Raw genomic sequence first — 6,290 nt, forward strand, 5'->3', positions numbered from 1 at the left:
TTTTGGGCTTACATAACAATGTAACTCTTTACGTAAAATTGTTCATAATTTCATAATTAACACAATTTTGATCAATTATGATTAAGTTTGTATAGCTATTAATTTAGGTATTGGGCCAAAGTCTTTTATTATATAATTATTATTTTTTGATAGATAATAGACTGAATTCAACAATTTAATTGTGTTGTTGCCTACTTTTGTAATTTAATATAGTGTTGTTTTGCTTATTATTTCACTAATATTCAGCTCACAATGTAGTGTTGTGTTGATTTCCGCTTATAAAGCTATTATTATTTCTAATATTCAATTCAATGAAGATTAATTTTATATATGTTTTCTTATGATTAAATTATAATTCTGATTTAATTCGATCTCTATTTGAACACTAAATTTTCAAAAAGACTGTATTGTAGAATATTATTATTTATACCTTTTTCAACAATCTTCTTTTAAGATTTTGAATATTTACCGGTATCTCGAATGTTTCTTCATTGCACGTGTAGCGAAAATGTTATCGTCAAGAGAACGACATCATCACCTCTGTAGAGAGATTAGTCTTAGTGGGTTCCGATCAGGAGGTGCAGATTAATGGGATACTCTGATTTGACCAATCAAAGACCAGAGTTGTGTTGATGCATCCTAATACCCACAATCCAAACTTATTCTTCTGTTACAGTTTTATATTGCTGACAGCATACTATATTGGATATTATTGATCTTCAGCATCATCTGGAGTCTGCAAAAGAGAAAGTGTAGTTATATCTAGTTGTATAACTGGAGTCATACGGGGCTTGCTATTACAGTGGGTAGGGACCGCATTCAGAGATTTAAAATCACATAAAGGGCTTGATAATACAGAGAGGAATGTGATATTGTAAATTGGATTGTACAGATGCAACTTTGAGTATGTCAGTGGAATCGTATGTGATGAAGTCACTAGCCATTGCAATAATCATTAACAGTATATCAATGAATCCAAAGCACGTTGCAATAGTGAAGAGATGTTATCAGAAGAAAAATAGTGTATTCAATCATTGATATTGATTTGATATTAATCGGTTGAAACAAAAGAATTTGGTTTGACATAACAAAATACAAGAATACAATCAGCAGTATGGCATATTAACACAACATGGGTATTATGCAATTCAAAATAAAAAGCACTAATTATCGAAAGCTAGGGAACTTCAAACATGTAAAATGGCGTCGGGAGTCTTAATCGGCAATATCCAATGCCACGTTGCAAATTATTTAATATAATAAAACAGAGAACCACAGATTGTACATCTACTTGGAACCACATTTAAGACGACCACTCATTCGAAGAATTGAGATTGAAATTCAACCGCCTTAGCACAGAAGTTCATATTTCTGTGTAATACGTGCATAGTAGAGGGAAATTTCCACAGTAACACACAACGAAGTATTAACACAGTTACAAGAACTGTCAGATAACATTTACAGCCATTTAAAAAATCGTAGGAATGAATGAATTCGATTGAAATTTAAAAGCTCCCAATAATTGAAATGTCCTTAGGTTTATATTTGATCATCCTACTTAAGACCAAACCAATAATCATAATTCACCTCCAATCCCATTAAACCAAAAACATTTTCACAAAAAATTACAAGGTATAAAATTGATTGCAACATAGATACTATAATCATAATCATTAAACCAAAAACATTCTCACAGAGAATTACAAGCAATAAAATTGATTGCAACATAGATACTAAAATGTTCAGTCAATATAAAGACTTTAAAATAACGATTAAAATAACGAACAGGCCATCTTTTTAAAGCTTATGGCTACTAAACTCAACACAAATTTTATGGCTACTAAACTCAACACAAATTTTATGGCCACTAAACTCAACACAAATTTCAAGGTACGTAAGTAAATGAGAAAAACATTTGCAAAATAAAGGGCCCCCAAATAACTAAGCTACTAAACTCAACATAAATTTCATGGTACGTTAGTAAATGGTAAAAACATCAACAAAATAAAAGGCCCCAAATAACTATGCTACTAAACTTAACACAAATTTCAAGGTACATTAGTAAATGGACAAAACATTAGCAAAATACTCAGCAAAATATTTTATTCTCTTTAATTTACAACAACCGCTTAATTAACAAGTTTATGGACAATTTTATGAACTTTTCCAGAGAAATAAGAAAAAAGAGAACATACAAGGAACACAGAGAACAACATTTATTTAGAGAGAGGAATACTGGTTGAAACTTCCAAAAGAGAGGAGAGACAATTTAGACTGCACTAATCAAACTAGTTAACATGGAAGTGCTATTCGAACTTCGAAAAATACCAGAAAGAATGCCTTAAAAAATATAATACAAATCTGCAACATTGTAAATGGAGACAGTTCAAGCCAAAAATTAAAAAGGTGCAACATAGGAAAACCTGATCAAAATCGATGCAATTACTATTCATTATTCATTATTCAATGTTGCAGTTGCGAACTTATCAATAAAGCAACAACTTGGCCAAGCCAAACATAGACTCTCCGGTCAAATTGAAAGAAATGTCTCTACGGTAAAAACACATAAAACTTCATAAGATTCAGGAAGAAAAACATTAAGAAAATCCGAATCCTTGAGGAGCTTAGTAGCACCCAAGGACTCGTAAAAATCGTGGCAAAACAAAACATTGATAAAAGACTAACCCCATTTAATAAACCCGAAAGGAAAAATTGGAGGCAAAATGGTCTACCAATGCATGATGTAGTGTAGTAAATATGCTTGAATGATCATGCAGATACAACAGAGACAAGTGATACATACCCCAATCTAACATCTTTACAAAATAAGATCTTTTGCATCGAGAAAATAGAGAAGTGGAAGCACACTCCAAGGAGACGATGATGAGTAATGTGCATTAATGAAGCTATCTAATAGAGGGGAGATTGATTCTTCATGCTTTTATTTGGAATTCAGCGAGACAATCACACAATTTGAACTAAAATGCAACTTATATCAAATACTCATCGAAAAAAAAGTTCAGAATTTACGAACAATAGGAAGAATAATATTATTTTGAAAACTACAGAACCAATTCTATTATCGCACCATAATACAAAACTACAGAGCGTCAGATTATATATTGACTGCAATGTAACATACAAAGACCTCTGCCAACTAAACCAAAGGATCCATACAATATGCATTATTCGATGGGAAAAAATTAAAAACAGCATCATTCAGAATTTGATCAACATAGGCAAAAACATAATTAAGAACTCGTTTGCATTAACTTTGAGTATATATACTCATTACGATTTGAAAGAGAATACGAGTGTTCCAAGACAAAACAGAAACTCACAATCGTATTGATTAGCAGTTATAGCCTGCCAAATCATTCCAACGCATAATATATACTTCAAAGTAGCTTTTTGAGAAAATGTGTTTGACCACGTGTTCCAGAGACTCGAACAAGCAACCAACCAAATTCGTTTTACACCTAAAAAAAACAAAAAAAATTAGAGATGATAATATAAAAATATTATCAATTCTTCAGTTTGCTGCACCTTTCCTTCAAGATCTCCTCTTTGACCCACCTCAAATCCTCCAAGAATGGATGAGTACTTTCCTTGGCAAACTCCCGAAGAAGTGAACTCCTTCCCACAATTGTACTTGCAAATATGGTCAAATGCAACACTTATTGATCACCTTCACGCTCGGAACTCTGCACCCTCGACTCAAAGCTGGCCATAAATGAATCTAAAACAAGATTGAATTCAGCCACGGAAATAAACTTGCCATCGCTTTTTCTGGGGGTCTGAGAAAGGAACTCTTCATAATGCTTCTCCAGTTTTTGCGTACAATAATCTGCAATCTTCTTAATCGGCAAAAGGACCGTCTTATAGATTGATAGCACTTGTAACTTGTGAACTGCACCCAAATCGCCACTATTCGTTGTTTGTAATAAACGATCTATGGCACGTATTCGTAAAAGCATATAATTTTCCTGTCCAAAAATGTTCCTAGCCTCCTCTTCTTTGGCTGCGCATATACCTAGCAACCCCATTATTTGTTCAGTGAATGATATCTGTAGATCTAATAATGTGGTATACATATCATGGAGCCCATTCCTTACGTCTTTTAGAATCCTCTCGGGAAAAGAAACAAGCGTCCTTTGCTTCAACTCCTCATTTTCTCCTGCCAATTTTTGAATCTTACACTCCTCTGAAACTTCCGCATCTCGCGAAGTTCCAGCCGGAACGTCATGAAACTCATCACCTGCTAATTCTCTGTTCTTTCTCTTTGATGAACTTTTCTGCTTTGGTGAAGCCATCTCTTGTGTTTGAAAATCCGTAGACGAAAATCAATCCTTTCTAGTTTATGATCATCTCAGAAGAGGACAACATAATTACGTGACTTTGGAGTCTACATTGCCGCCACGTTATCACCTACTCGCCACCATCTCTGCAACGCGCGCTTTCCAATAAAATCGAGTAAGATATTAAGTCATGAAATCAACTATCTTTATTCTGCAACAAATTTTAATGTGATGGGAAAGTTAACTACTCCCATGCGGTTAAATCAGTATTTTAAAAAATTATCAGAACAAGGACGAAACTAGTGCTGTCATTAGATTTCTAATTGCAACTTTACTAATGTAAGCTCCCAAGAAATCTGATAATTCAATTGACACGTATCAATGGTTCGTATATTGTATTAAAGTTTGCAGTTACACCTTTCATGCCTCACAATCCGCGTGTCAAAAGCATTAACTACGACAATAAACCCATATCTGTGCTTCCAGATTTTCTGATGTACCCAATGCATTATGCGAGAATCAAAGATGAGAATGAAATGACCATAAATCTTTCAAAGATCAATTGAGTATACAGCTCATTCGCCTCGAAAGAAACATCCCAATTTATTTGCATATTCATTCCGTCTATAATTTTATTTTATTTTTTTATTATTTTCACAGTTTTATAAATATTATATTATTTTAATATATTTCTGATATTGTTTTTGGTTGTGTAATCAAATTTATTTTCATATAGAGAAAGAGAAAGGAAAATGTGTTTTGCTAGGGTTTGTACGGCTTTCGTCTAAATTTTTGCTGGTTTGCCACCAGTCATATCGCATTTATTATAGGACTTGTTTTCGTTCATAATGGCCTTGGCCTTCTCCAGCCCAGCAAATGATGCTGGTTTTGGAGCTGCTATTGTTGGGGAGAATGGCTCTGCGCTGCACAAATTCGTCCCCAAGGTGTTTCACGAGCTAATTCCTCTCTTTATATTGTTTTGAATGTTAAAGAATTTGATAGTGCATGCACTTGGCTAGAACAACAAACCTTGATTAAGTATTTTGTGGGTCGCTCTCCTTCTAATAACATGTTGCGGGAATGGGTTTCCAAAGTTTGGACACCTGAGGGTGTCCACCTTGAAAGCATTTAAAGCCTTACCAAAGGCTTTTTTTTGTTTTTCATTTTGGCACTCTTGGCCAAGCTGAGTGTATTTCTATTCGAGGTCCCTGGACTGTCAGGTCCTCTCTTCTAGTTTTTCAGCGCTGGTAGTACGATTTTGTTGTTTCTGATGATTGCAAGCTTAAGGTGCCCATATGGGTGGAGTTCCCTGGGCTTCCTATTCCATGTTGGTCCTTTTTGCAAGCCATTGCACGAACTGCCAACAAGGTTGTTTACCTTGAGCTAGACAAGTTTTTCAATGCTTGGCCCCAACGTAGGGTATGTGTTGAGGTCGACCTCTCCAGGCACCTCAAAGAATCAGTGGAAATACATATAGGTGTTACCACCTTCACTTAGAAGGTGTTAGACCTTAACCTCTTGAATACCTATTATCGATGTCAGTCCTCAGAAAACAAGATTAGGGATTGTCCTTTATTAGAACGCAATCATCCACCAGCCTCGGAACCCAAATCAGCTTCGACCACCAAAAAAGATGAATGGACTACTGTTGTGAAAAAAGGCAAGGTCTCCATTATGACTAAGGCAAGCTCTTTGCCTTTAGATAATAGGGTATGCACAGGATCATGGTGTGCCAAAAAGTGGTGATGTGAAAAAGTTGAGTTTGAAAACATCTAAAAGCATTTCAAAATTCGCTTTGACTCTTTTCCACCCATCCTGATACAAAGGCTAAAAAGTTTGGGCCAAGCCTTTTCGGGTATCTGATCTGTAATCGGGTATTAGATACCCAATATGAAATCAGATACCCAAAACCTGTGACATGAATGTTAAAAAACTCGAGATCTATTTTGCATTGCGTTTTTTTGCGTTATAAGATACCCAATTTGAATGAAT

Source organism: Cupressus sempervirens, chromosome 3 (genome assembly GCF_028749045.1).
Source record: "Cupressus sempervirens isolate cs-2001-9-10 chromosome 3, ASM2874904v1, whole genome shotgun sequence".
Taxonomy (NCBI): Eukaryota; Viridiplantae; Streptophyta; class Pinopsida; order Cupressales; family Cupressaceae; genus Cupressus; species Cupressus sempervirens.